Genomic DNA, 15427 nt, shown 5'->3' with positions numbered 1-15427 from the left:
TCCTAGTAGCACATAATTCAAATATATTGGTTTCGTAGCAGTGATCCTGTTCTGCTTCTTAAGGGCCATCTGTCTTAGAAGGCTCACTTCCACAGTGGATTCCATCTGCCCAAACCCTGGTCAGAATCTCCCCCAACCTCCAAATATTACTCAATGAGATGAATTTTCTATTTTAATGAATTCTTCCAGATGTATTTTTGCTACTTTTTCTTTTAGTTTTCTACCTATATTAATATGAATGAAAATATATTTTAGATCATCAGATTTCTTTTTAAAAACTTTTATGAAAAATTCCAAATATATTCCAAAAATTAACATCATCACATGTAAAGTTTTAACTATTCAACTTTTTTTTTTTTTTTTGTGGGGGGGGGGATTGTTGTCTTTTTTTTTTCGTTGTTTTGTTGTGTTGTTGTTGTCTTATATCGTGTTGTATTTTATTATTATTACCATAATGTTGTTTGTTACCTTCTTCATCTTTTTTTTTTTTTGTGGTGAGATTTTTTCTGTTCTCTTTTCTTAGCTTTCAGATATACAATACAGTATTGTTAACTACAGTCACCATGCTGTACATTAGATCCCCCGAACTTATTCATCTTGTAACTGGCACTTTGTACCTTTTGACCACCATCACTCATTGTGCCCATTCTCGAGCCCTAGCAGCAACCAACCTATGACTTATTTCTATAAGTATGGTTTTCATAGATTCCACATATAGTAAGATCCTACAATATTTGTTTTTCTCTATCTGACTTATTTAACTTAATATAATGCCCTTAACTTTTATGCATGTTGTCACAAATGGATTTACTTCTTTTTTATGACTGAATATTTCATTGTGTGTATGTATATCACATTTTCTTTATCCATTCATCCGTTGGCAGACACTGAAGTTGTTTCCATATCTTGTCTTTTAGATAATGCTGCAGTGAACATGGGGTACAGATATCTCTTTGCGATAGTGATTTCCTTTCCTTTGCATATATATCCAACTATTCAACCATTACTAATTTTGGGCCAATCTCTTTTCATCCATACTTATCATATTCACTCATTCACTTCCTAGTGTATTTTAAGCAAGGCCATGCATTATATAATACACATGCATCTATAAATATTTCAGTATTTATCTCTAGAGTACTTTTTTTAACCACAGTAGCATTATTACTCCTACTAATATTTACAGTAATTCCTTAATATCAAATATTTCATAGAAGTATACATTTTCCTAGTTGTGTCATCTTTTATAGTTAATTTGTTTAAATTAAGATTCAAACATAGCTATATGTTTCTAAAGTCTCTTTCAAGCTGTAGGTTTCCTCCTCTTTTAGTTCTTTGTGATTTATTTGTTGATGAAACCGAGTCAGTTTTCTTTTAGTGCCTTTTTCATTCTGGGTTTTGCTGATTGCATCCCTGCAGCGTCATTAGCAATGTTGTTCTTTACTGATATTTCTTGTAAACAGAGAACTAGACTGAAGGTTCTTTTCTTTTTTTGTTTTAGCAAGGTTCATTCATAAATGGTATCATGTACCTCCCACCAGGAAGCACATAGAAAATCTAGCTTCATTGTGGTTGAGTGGGGGAAGATTTGTGATTTTATAATTACCGTTGACCCTTGAACGACATGGGGTTTAAGGGTGCTGAGCCCTACGCAGTTGAAAATTCATGTATAACTTTTGACTCCCTAAAAACTTAACTAGAGCCATCCCTCAGTGTTCATGGATGATGCGTTCCAGGATGCCTGTGGATACCAAACTCCGAAGATGCTCAAGTCCATTATGTGATATGGCATAGAACAGTGCATGCAGTTAGCCCTCCACATTGTTAGAGTCCCAGTTGTGAATTGAAAATGCTGTTTTCTATATGCAGTTTGTTGAATCCAAGATGCAGAACCCAAAACCCAAGGATACACAGGGCCAACTCTATATTTATTGAAAAAAAATCCACATATAAGTGGACCCATGCATTTCAGATCTGTGTGGTTCAAGGGTCAGCTGCATATATTATGGTTGCATCATCTGGTAATCAACTATTTCAAACCTGTGTTAGAATTTAATATGTCATTATTTCATAATATTTCAAAAAGAGCACCTTAATCCTCAGTGATTCCACCAGCTGAGCAAGTTTGAGCACCATTATTCTAGTGAATGTCAAACTCTAGATTATTTCACTCATACTGAAATTGAATTAAATTGTGTAGAAATTCCTGGAGAAGTAGCTTTGAACAAACATAAGTTTCTATGGAGACCTTCTCCAATCTAAAATAATCCTAGGTTTTTCTCAGGGGGAAAAAAAAATGGATAATATTCTGTTAGTAAAATTGTGTTGTGGTGACTTTTAACCTTAGAAGAACTTTAGAGAAAACCAGTATACACTAGGTAATAGGGACAACTGAAAGTATCAGAACTATCTTGTGGTAGAGCATGTGAACCATTCCAGTCTACTCCAAGGAGCTGGTGCATCCCTGTCACTATCCTGGGATGCAGAGTTGAGATAATATAAATGCATGATATGATATGTCAATTGTCTTTTAAAATCAGAAGTATGTGTGTATTCTTGGGAATGGAAATAAAAGTGATTGTTTATGAAGTTTCAGAAATTTATGGCTTTCTAAATGGCCACCTCTATGGTTGTCCTTTTGATTCTTATTTGTAAGAAACTGGAAAATTAAAGATTTTTAATTTATAGTTAGCTCATTTTGACAAAACTCTAATCTCATATTCCTCACCAGATGTAAAGAAGATATATCTTTCTGCTATATATATTTATTGGAGATAAATTATAGTTAGTTTTCAATTTATATATAGAGAGATGCTTTTGGTTTAAATCTATGGTATCATGTATAAAAATACTCCAATTATTCAATAATACATCACTAAAATTAAACCCATATCCTATTTTGAAACTGTTGGAAGATATCTTACTTAGACTCTGATAACTCTTCAAGTTCTCAGGTTCCCTGAATCTCTTTTCATTCTACATGAAGAATTGGAGAAGTTTTTCAGGAAGTTACATAAATCTACAAAATGAAATGTGGGAGTCTATGACCCACTTCTTATACTTCTATTCTTCCTACTCCTTTTGCCCTCAAAGTTACGATATAGATATATTGCTTTGTTATATCATTGTTATGAATATTTTTAAAGAATTTTGTTTTAATTAAGCTCCTTAATTTAATACATGATTTTAAAATTATTATTTCATATAAGATCTTGTCACAGTCAGGAACTTGGAGCAGGCTGAGCCTTTAGGGCAAAGTGATGAAATTATTGTGAAAATAGACAAGGATAGCTCAAGGCAACTCCAACTTAATAATCTCTACAGAACAATAGCAATGAGATACTCTGGGCAATGTTGGACCAGGGATTATTACACTTGTTATATGGCGGGATTCTTATTATTTTATTTCATAACATGTCAGGTCATTGACATTATCTCTTGTGAGTATGGTACTTTGTATTGCTTGCATTAACAATGTTTTGTGCTGATTAGAATATTAACAGAAATGTGTGAAATATAACTTATACCAAGGAACAGGTTAGTTTTTATTGGTTCAATAAAACCCATACTCTGAGAGTTTTACTCAAGAACTTAAAATTCAGTTGAGTATAAAGAAATGGCAATTACTCAGGAAGTCTCAGAAGGTGTTTTTCATGAGCTATTGATGTGACAACATTTAGTGGTATATTATAATGTGAAAAAAAAAGTGTCATGAAATACAAGTAAATATATTTTGCATTAAATTAAAGTGTTGTTAAGTGTATAGTTTATGTTCTTATGTGACAGTTTTAGATTTTGTTTATATCCATTTATATTTATTTGAAAAGGCTTTTCTGTGATTCAATTTGTAATGAAATAACAGTACTTATGGTAAATCATTAAAATTCTGTATTGGTGATAGAATAGTTTTTCAGAGAAGGTATGCTTTCTATTAACATTTGAAAGTAATTATTCCTTATTTTCCCTGTAATGACAAAAACTTATATGGGAAGATTTGAGCCAGCACTGCATAAATTTAAATGTTCTCTCCTAGAGCACTCTTTTTTTGTGAGTGTGTGGTATTTTTAAGCAAAACAAAATTAACAAATCTTTGTACAAGCCAAATTAAAGAACTTGCCTTATTAAACATTTAATCTTGACTTTATTAGTTGCTATTTTTAAGAAATAGAGGCTGTACAATTGCAGAATCTTAGAGTTTCAGATATCTTAAAATCACCCACACTCTCCTCTGAGGATGGAATCCCTTAGCAGGACATCTGGTTTATAGCATTCTACTCTAGGACTTCACATTTCCTAAGGAGGGGCGCTTATTTCTTTCATAGGCAGTTCATGACATATTTGACTAGCTCTAATTCTTTTTAGAAAGTTCTTATTTGAGCCGAATTTTGTCTCTGGAACAATGCCAAATATGTCTACATAGTAATACTTTGAATATTTAAGATCTTTTTTCATGACCCTCTTCCCCACAGATTTTTAACATGCTATAATACATTTTTAAAGATATCTAAAATTATTTCTATCTAAAATTAAAAATATTGTTATACATTTACACAGAATTAAGTGTATAATCTTCCAGACCATCAAGTCTGCCCAAGATTTTTGAGCCCAACTACAAGGAGTTAGGGTCCAAATACAAAGTTAAAGAGAAGAGTGCATACAAGACCACTCTTATTTCTGACACCACCTGCAAATTCAGGGTTTCACAAATCCACCTTCAGGTTTGATAATTCACTAGAAAGACTCACAGAACTAACTAGAACCCTACTATACTCACAGTTTCGGTTGTTAAAGAGAAATAATACTAAAACTCAGCCAAAGGGAAAGATGCAGTGCAGAGTCTGGGAGGGTTCAAAATGTGAGGCTTCCATTGTTGTCAGGTGTGTCCCCCCTCCAGTATTGACGTATGACAATACACATGGAGTATTGCCAACAGGAGAAGCTCACATGAGCTTTAATATCCAGAGTTTTTATTGACTTGACACATAGGCATGACTGATTGATTGAGTTACCAGGTTGTCCAAAGGATTCACCGTAAATAGCAGACACTCCTAGTCCTTGGGAAATTCCAAGTGTTTAGAGGTCACCTCCCAGGAATAAGGTACAAAGAACAGATCTCAATTTGAACGAAGCCAAATTCCTTACCATGAAGTATCATTTACTATTTTCTTAGATAAAACACTCCCATTCCTTTATTTTAAGTGAAAAATAGTTTTAGAAACTCAACATATCTTGGTTGCATTTCTCTGGATAATCCCTAATTTATTAATGTCGTCTTTTGGGTTCCAGAAACTTTGGGTAAATTTGATAATAAAATATATACCTCGTATCACTTGTCTCTAGAAGCTATCTCTACATTGAAATATTTGACCTCTATGCTAAAGTATGAAATAATACTTAAAATGGATTTCAGGCAGACAGAGAAAATCCTGACATTTAACAGCCATTAGATCCTGTAAAAGTTACATATTCTTCCTAAATTTCTATGTCCTCATAGACACAGAATTAATAATAATACTCCATATATTATGGGTTCTAAATGAGATCACATGTAAAATCTTTAATGTATCATAGGAGTTTGACAAATATTAGTTCTCTACTGGTATGAATTTGTGTTTGAGAGGTATCTTATACAAATTTGCCTACCAAGTCTTCTAGACTAGATGTATGCATACATTATTAAAACAAAACAGAATTTATTCAATTCATCAAATATTTATCTAAGTCCAACTGGGAAGTGTAAAACACTATGCTAATGACAGAGAAAAAAAGACAGTTTCTGCTTTCCTGAAGTGAGAATATTTTCATAAATATCTTTGATATAAATAGGTGTTGAATTAAAGTACATATCAGGTGCAGTAATGGAAGTGCCAGAGAGAAAGAAATTCTGATTGGAGTTATTGGGGAATTCTTTAAGAAGGTGACATGTCGTGAAAGTCCCAAAGTACTAGGAGGGCTTTGATAGCACATTCAGGAATAATGATTACCATTTTTCAGAATTTCTGAATTAATTTAGTTGGTAGAAAAGTGAATTCCACATCATGTAAATAAATTTGTCATGAATATAGGAACAAAATATAAATAAAATGAACTTATAGTCAGAAATGAGTTCTCTAAAATAAGTGGTAACGTTCAAGAAAAAAGACAAGCTTCTAGTCAAAAGCTTATTCTTTGTATTAAAAAATCTTGTTGATCCTATTGGGATGTAAAGAGATTGCTCCTGTGCTTTGTACTTTGAAAACTCAGAAGACTCTACCTAATTTCTGAAATTCACATCAGTTTATGAATTCAAAGAGATTACAGATTTTACTTGAGACAGGCAGTTTATTTAAGAACTTTGAAAGAATTAAACATAATTAATTTGTTCATCAAACAATTCACTTAGCAAATATTCATTGGATGTCGTCTGTGTGCCAGGCACTCTTCCAGGTTCTGTTGGAAACTGACAATAAACAAGTAAGTAAACATATAGAATGTCAGATGGTATAAGTAATGTCAAGAAAATTAAAGCATTTAATGGGTGATACAGAGTGTCAAGAAATGGAATTGCTCTTTTATATAAGTAGATCGGGAAAGACCTTGTGACAGATATCTGAGCAGAGACAATTCTTAGTGTGAGAGCAAGTCAAGGAGATACCATGGGAAGAGGATTCCAGGCAGAGAAAACAGCCCTAACACTGGGCTCTGTAGTCCATTTTGTTATGAGTGTTCTCTCTCTAACCTGACTATTGCCTACCTCTGTCTTCACTTTGTCTTTGTATTCCCTACAACTGTGTGGCATAGTATGATAGCCACTAGCCACATGTGGCTGTAGAAACTTGGAATGTAGCTAGTTCAAATGGACAGCATGAAAAAAGGTAAAAAATTTCAATATTTTTCATATTGCTTAATATATTGAAAACATTTTGGAGATATTAGGTTAAATAAAATAAACAATCTATTTTTCTTTTAATTAACACATGTTTTGAGAGAATTCTAGATTCCTATGCAGTTGTAAGAAATAGTACAGAGAAACCCTGTGTGCCCAACAGTAATATCTTGCAAATTGTTTTCACAATGTTACTACCAGGGTATTGACAATGACATAATCATATTCAAATTTTCCTAGTTTTAATTGTACTCATTTGTTCATGTGTGTGTGTGTTTAGTTCTATGCAGTTTTTATATGTGTAGATACATGTTTCCACTATCGAGATTCAGAACAGTTCCTTCACCACAAAGATCCCCTGTGTTGTGCATTTATAACCACATCCACCCATTCCTGTGCTCCATCCCTCCCAAGCTCTAACCTTTAGCAACCACTTGTCTGTTCTCCATTTGTATAATTGTGTTATGTCAAGGATGTTATGGAAATGGAATCTTACAGGTGTCTCCTTTGGGAATTGACTTTCTTCCCTTAGCATAATTCTCTGAAGATTGATCTGAGCCATGGCATATATCTGTAGTTCATTCCTCTTTATTGCTGAATAGCATTCCATGATATGGATGTACCACACTCTGTTTAACTGCTCACCCATTGAAAGACACCTGGGTTGGTTCTAGTTTTTGCTATTGTGAATAAAGCTGTCATAAACATTCATGCACAGGTTTTTTTGTGTGTGTGAACATATGTTTTCATTTATCTGGAGTAAATACTTGAGTCTAATTGCTGGGTCATATGGTATTTGCATGTTTAGTTTTATAAGAAACTGCCAAATCATCATTCCAGAGTACTGTACCCACCTGTTTCTTTTTACTTTTTCTTAACATGGCTACTAGAAAATTTAATTTACATATGTGGCTTACATTTCTATTAGTGCTGCTCTGATGTAGAGCACCAAGTACTTCTCCATTCCAAGTTCTTCCCACATGCCTTTCTTTCTATCTGCATTGTGTTTTCATCATCCCCACACAAATGCACGTGAACTTCTGTAACACAATGGTTAAGAGCAGAGTATAAAACCAGATGGCCTGGGTTTTGATCTTGAATCTATCCCTTCCTGGTGGTACAATTTGTTAAGATATTTAATGCCTTTTTTTCCTTAGTTTCTTAATTTGTAAATGGGATGATTGTAGCAGTACTGATCTCAGTGGATTGGTGTGAAGATTGAGTTAGCACATGTAATGTTACTTCCTGATGAGACCCTCTGACCCCTTGCCCGAGAACAGATTTAAATTCTCATATAGGCTTCCATCGCAGTCAATACCCTCATTAAAATTGTAATTATATGATTGCTTCATATCTTTCTCTACTGTTCTGTTATATGGGTAGTGACCTTGTCTATCTGATTCAGTGCTGTATCCTCAGTGCTAGCACACAGCTGGCCAAGAGGAGGCAGTTCATATGTCATTGTCGAATGAATGAGTGAGTGAATGAAAGAGTGAATGAATTTCCTTCAATATAAGCATTTACTTATGCTTACTTAAAATATTATTTATTTTTTCTTCCTTAATTTTCAAAAAGTCATGTGTTATGCATGTTTCTCTGATTCAGAAGACTAGGCCTCTATCTGTAAGTTATATGGATGGTTTTTTATGTGTGGATCCTATGTATTGTGGATTAAAAACTAGAGCAGTGACAGAATTCAGTGATAAAAATCGACATATATATAATATAATATCTTTGATAGTTTGGGTTAAACTTTTCAGTTTAAGTAATCATTTCACTGTTTTGCTGAAATTCCTTGCAGGATGGTTGACTTCACATTACTTAGGCTTGTGGGTCTGATAAAGGCTGATCTCAAAACATTGGTAGCTGATGTTTGGATAGAAGTCCTTCTTTCTACTTATTTAGATAATTTTGTCTCAGTATTCCAATTATTTAAGGCTTTAAATAGGTAAGCTTCATGTCATTCTTAGGAAAATCAGAGAAAACCATGGCCCAACACACTTGATTTTCACCTACCCACTCTCTGTTTAAAACCTAAACTGTGCAGCTATCAAGAACACATGACTTTTTCTCACCACACACACACACACACACACACACACACTTGTTAGTGATCCACCTTTATCGTCTCACCTACTACAGTAGAAATAACACTGACTAATGGTCATTGACCTAAGCTGAGTGAGGCTTTTGCTATTAACCCTGTGGTCTCATAAAGACCAATCAACATGTTTCATCTTTTGTTTCATTTGCTGAAGTAATGAGAATGAGAATGAATTGATGACTAAATACAAGTGTTCATCTATAGATCCCTAATAAATAATATCTCAATATTTGGATGCTACCAGGCCATGTGCTGAGTTTCATGAATATATATATATACACACACACACACATATATACACACACACATACATACATACACACAGACATATATATGTAAATAGTACATAATGCGTTTTTCTTCCAATTTTAACCTCAAAAGCAGGTATCAGTAGACTAGTGTAATACCTTAGCATGTTATATGCTCAATATCAGAAATGCATTTTAACTTTACACAGTTACGTGACAAAACTTTGCCATAAAATTAGTAACCTCAAATCCAAGCTCATCGATATAGGAATAAAATGTCCCATCTTTCCATTGAAATATTTAAGCTCAAATTTGTACTGAAACATATCCAGGTATAAAAGATTGATTATGATGGCATTTGTTTCTAGTTTAATGATTTTTCAACACTAAGTGGATTTAAATAATACAAAATAACATAAAATTTGCTAATTAATATTTATTGTTTACTTTGCATCCAGAATGATATTAAATAATTTACCAGAATTATTTTATTGAGATATAGTTGACATAACATTGTGTAAGCTTAATGTGTACAACGTGTTGATTTGATATTTATATATTACAATATGATTACCACCTTAGCATTAGCTAACACCTCTATCTTGTCCAATAATAGTCATTTCTTTTTTTGTGGTGAGATTTTAAACTATGTTTAACTACATTTATACTACATTTAAAATCTACTTTCTTAGCAACTTTGAAGTATATAATACAGTATATAATACAGTGCCATACGTGATATTGTCAATATAACAACAGAGGTAGTTACTATAATCATCCCTATTTTACAGTTGAGAAACAGGCTAAGAGAGATTAAATTAGTGGCTCAAGGTCAGAGTGCTAGTAATTATTAAAACCAGGACTTGATTCTATGTAATGTGAGAGTTCAAGCCTTTACCAGTGATGCATATTTTTTATTCATGTACAGTATTGTAAAATATGATCATGTTCTGTCTCTTATGCCTTTACATTTATTGTGTTCCTATGGCCTTTATAAATAAAACAAACTCTTGCCCAAAGTGAGTAAAAATTCTAGCTGCTTCTTCCATTTTCTTACTGTAATTCAAAGACTCTGAGGTTCATCATAAATATTCATATGCTAACCATATTTAATTTTCATGATCAGGAAACAACAGTGTTGTAGATATGAAAGCGTAACCATATTATTTTTTATAATCACTCCTCCTACCACATTTTATAGGTCTGTAGTTATCATCTGGAATAGCAGTGTTAAATGGATTATTTTTCTAATTAAAATATTAAATTGTTTAAAGATTATTGTTTATTTGATGATTCATTTACATATTACACATGAGTCTATGCTTGGAATTTGTTAGCCTTCTCTCTACTGTACATCTACTCCACACAGCTCTTTTTATGTGAAAATTGATACTTTATAGGATCACTTTACCTCTATGTGTTGCTATTTTATTATTGCTATATTTAATTGGAATGTTTCTATTGTGTAACCAGGGAGAGTTCTTTCAGACTGGGAACATTTGCTTCAAGTAGTATAGAGATATTTATTTATTTATTTTTATTTCCCTAAAATATCAACTTTGATTAATAATTATATACAGACTTTGTTCTTCTTATCTGGGTGTCAACAGTAATTGGAATCCATATCCATATTCTACCTTGCAATCATGCTGCAAAAAGGCCAATAAATTCCCGCTGAGTGTGTTACTTGTTAAATTTAGTGCATTACATTCAGGGTAATGAATAAAAGCAGTGGGCCGTTACAGTCTGGCTAGCTGACGAAGGCTAGAACAACCAGACTCCCTCGAGGCCTTGAGCTAGCTTAAAACGGTGACAGGCAGAATCAAGGGAGTCCCCTAGCATCCGAGTTCAGTTTGTCTCCCTTCATTTCCTCTTCTGTACAGACTGTAGGGAGGTGAGGTAATCTTAGCCATTAATTCATCACACTTTCCTAAAATACTGCATGCTCTGGTTTCACTAACAAGCAAATACAGTTTAGATAAATAGTTATATATTTATATTCAGCAGAGAGATGAGAATACCATTGAATGTAAACTAGTGGCTATTCCTCCATGCAGTTCACTTTGTATGTCTATACATGTCTGTTGTGTATTCATTTGTCTATATTAACAGTGCACGTAGGTACTTCTATAGAAATGAATAACCAATGAAGCAAACCCAATAGATATGCATGTACTTATTTCCATCTCATATTTATTGAACATACATAGCAGTTTCTGAAAAAACTATCACATTCTTAAGCCGGCATGTAGCTCTTTCTTAATAAATAAATTTATTCTTCATATAACAGAAGTTCTTGTTTAAACTATAATATCATAAAATATAACAAATGGTGTAAATCCAAATATGATGATGTTAGAGCAACCTGGTCTATAGTCTCAGTTAACTATTTTTTCTTGGTAACCGAGTCTTTATTCTCCAGGCAAATAATTGTTATGCACTATATTTTGTGCCAAAGCCAGCTGACATCCTTAATCTTTTGAGTTATTGTGAGTGTTAAAATCCATCCAGAAACAACTAGATTTTTAAAGAAAGAAAGAAAAAATAATTTGTATGAAATGACCACTTATTATCAAATGTCTTGGACAATTTAGCATAGGATGTCCTTTGCTATCCATGATAGGGCAGCTGGTTCCAAATAACATGATATATCTCATTAGAGAGATATTAGATCTAATTATGCAACATATAAGTGAGATCATTATAGTAACATTATCTCAATGAGGTAAGTAAAGCACAAGTGAAATCCAACACTGCTGCTTGAAAGAATCTTTGAAAGCAAATGTAAGGAATTAATGATCACTTAAGTGTACAGTGAAAGATATTGAAAATCAGTCATGAATCTTTGGCAGGTAATGGAAAAATACAATAGAATCATAGGTACCTTGATTAATTCTACTGTAGGTAAAAATGAACTTCCTGGGAAAATATTATCTTTTAATTCAGACAAATTGTTTTCTAAACAAAATAAAACAGCAACAGAAGAGTCATATGTTTTGTTGTTTTATGTTTATTCTGTTACCTTATTTTTTGGACTTCTTTGTCAGAGATTCTCAAACTTTAACAAGCACACAGAGGGCTTGTTAAAACACAGACCTCAGAGTTTCTAATTCAGTAGGGCTGGTTGGGCCCTGAGAATTGCATTTGTAAAATTCCCAAGTGACACTGATGCTGCAGGTCCAGGTCCTAATTGAGAACTGCTGGACTATGTGAAATCGCTGTGGAAGACACTGAACTTACATTATCTTCTCAATTATTTTTCTGTAAGATGAAAGTCTAAGGATCTTATATTCTGCTTGGTGTCTTCAATCAAGCTATGTCTTGGGAAATCCAGGTTCTATACCCCCAAGATATTAAAAACTAACAATGAAACAAAAGCAACATTAGATAAGCAAACTATTTGCCTAAATAGCCATTGAGACAAAATGGAAAATAAAACTGTAACTGTAGACTATTCTACTAATATTGCAGCACGACATTTCAACACAGGTATATTACCAAAGCTTGCTCAGAGACAAATTCATAAGCTTTAGTATTTACTACATTTAAAAGTATATGTATAAATGAATCAAGTCTTTATCTCAAGAACTTAAGTATGTTACAATAAATCAAAGGGACCAAACTTAGGGACTGGAAACAACACGTTTTATTGAATTGGAAAAGTGTAAAATCAACAAATGAATCACAGAACTTAATTTTTTTAAGTGAAAAAAATTATAAAATTTTCTGCAAAGAGTAAAATGCAAAAAAAAGAAATAGAAATGAGAAAAAATACAATAGGAAATTTAAAAATACATAGAAGGCAATCTTGTTTAAGAAGATTGCAATTTTCTTGATGAAATACTAGCAAATATAATTTGTATAGAGTATTAAAATAATATCCAGTAATCCATCAATACTTTCATTTATCTCAACTATATGTAAATAACTTAAATGACCAATTTATAACATTTGATCTTATCATATAATAACACTATATCTCTCCAGATATTCAAGTTTTCTTGCAGTGCCCTTCACTATACTTTAAGTATGTTTCTTAGAATTATATGTTTTTGTGCAAATTTGAAACAATTTTTTTTTTTACATTTTTTTTAAATGATTGTTGCTGGATTAGAAGAGTCACAAAATTCCACACACATTATAATTTGTATGTAAACAGAAAATATAGTACTCATAAGCTAGTTTTCCTCTCAAACTCACACCCAAAATTTGTCAGAAAAACAAAGTGTTTAATCTCTTTAAATCCTCTCAGTCCTACTGTGTTAAAAAATACTCAACTTTTCAGTCATTTACCTCACCCCATCATAATCTCTTTCTAAATGTTACCTGGGAATTATAAGCTCATTAGAGAGTCAATTCTGTCACTTAATAGAATCTAAATTCCAGTTTTCACTCAAGTAAAGGAACATATTCAAAAATGTCAACTTTTTTTTATTAATATCATTAAATTGTGTGTAGGTTTTTGAGATTTTTTTTCTTATATACTTCTAATTTCATTCTATAAATTTTTTTTAAATACCTCTTTAATATTTTTCTTTTTACCTTTGGAAGATATGATACAGTATTTAGAAATACATGTTAACTTACTGGAGACCTGCTTTTTACTCTCTGCTTACTTTGCTTTTTATACTTTTTATACTTGCTTACCTTGTCATCACTCCTTGGATTTTAATTTTACTGGCCTTGGATCAGCCTCTTCCCCACAAACACCATCCTCCACCCCCACTCCCAGTTGTGGCTCATCCATTTTATTGACGTGGTGAGGGTGGAGCTGGCTTACGGGGTCTTTGTAGACTGGACATTAGGATACAGGCCTACATTGTGGGAGCAGCAAAATGGTATCTGAAGCCTCATTCAAAAAGGTTGATCCAGTCCAAGTCCCTCTCCAGCTTTCATAATCATTTATAGTTTCATTCTTCTCATTGTAACAGCCCACATCCTGTAATAGGCAAAACGCAAGAGCATTAGGAGAGGTAAGTTTCCATTGTTTGTCTTCCAGGATCTCATCTTGTGAACTTACTTTTTTTTCATAGACTGGATACCTAACACTTACCAATGTATACTTAAAGAAGATCAATCTATACCATCATTTTCCTAATTCCTTAGCACCAAGTATTTTGTTCATTCACAAATGCCCCACCTGGACATCTAGTAGAAACTAATCCATCAAAGATGACAGCATCATTGTTTATAGAGAAAAGTAAGGAAGTCCAAGTCTAAATAGATTTAATCATAAAAAGAAGTTAGAAAATATTTTAAACAAAGTGGGATGTAGAATGTACCACAGAAACCATCAATGAGGGTAGGTTTGAAATACCAATCCAAAGCAGATTTTCACCCTTAATTAGAAACTTCCTATATATAGCAGGCATTGTGCCTAAGCAGATTGTATATATACTTCCATTTAATCACTCTAATGTCCCTATCAGGTAGGTGTTATTATTGCCCTTCATTTTTAGATAAGTGAACTAAAGTTTAGAGAAATTATGAAATTGGTCCTCCATGAGACAGATAGTAAATAGCAGAATCATGATTCAAACTCTAATTGTACACCCAATTTTAGTTCTTGAGCACAATGTTATAATGCTATTTATTATATATTACTTGATGGTAAGGATTGAAATCCAACTCATAGTTTAAGGAAAAGCAGAAATCATAGAAAGGATCTTGAGAGGTTTCGTAGAAACCAGACAGGAATGTAGCTGGGCTTCCAGAACATCAGAAACCATGCAATAAACACTGTGTCCAAACTTGATTTCTACTCTTCACTCCTTCTTGCCACCTCTTATTTGTTACCTCCCCCGCCACCTCCTACCTCCTCCCACAATGGCTTACTCACTTTGTTTCATATGGTAGAAAATCTGTTTCTCTAAGCTTTATATCTCTTAATTTTAGTACTCAATGCTCCCAAACATGAACTTGACTAACTTTTGATCTCAAAGTCCACAAATCATAAGGATGGAAAACTTTGGCCAGATTTAGGCCATTGCCCATTCTATAACAAACATTTATTCCTTCACTTAATTTAGAATACTCTCTGTGTCTCACACTGTCCTGAGTACCAGGAATACAGTGGTGAACCAGACAGACAAGTCCTTACATTCTAGTGGGGAGAGACAGGCAACAAATAAGTTAAAATATGAGTATCTGAGAGTTAAGTACATATAAGCCAATTTTCAATGGTGCTAAATTAAAGCAAGGTAATATATA

The 15427-nt window shown here is 33.0% G+C and overlaps 1 long non-coding RNA gene across 11 annotated transcripts in view; it reads left to right on the top strand.

Annotated features, from left to right (window-relative positions):
- LOC105308427 overlaps positions 1 to 15427 on the top strand; it is a 294626-nt gene that overhangs the window by 163406 nt on the left and 115793 nt on the right. Inside the window, exon 8 of one of the 11 annotated variants that reach the window (XR_002778025.1) lies at positions 918 to 7574. The exons of the other annotated variants lie outside the window; for them this stretch is intronic. This is a non-coding gene — a long non-coding RNA (uncharacterized LOC105308427). Of the gene's footprint in view, positions 1 to 917; positions 7575 to 15427 lie in introns of those variants that run through there. 11 annotated transcript variants of the gene reach the window in all.

Source organism: Pteropus vampyrus, unplaced genomic scaffold, assembly GCF_000151845.1.
Source record: "Pteropus vampyrus isolate Shadow unplaced genomic scaffold, Pvam_2.0 Scaffold573, whole genome shotgun sequence".
Lineage (NCBI taxonomy): Eukaryota > Metazoa > Chordata > Mammalia > Chiroptera > Pteropodidae > Pteropus > Pteropus vampyrus.
Note: the sequence above shows the minus strand (reverse complement) of the source record. Positions and strands in the feature narration are given on the sequence as shown.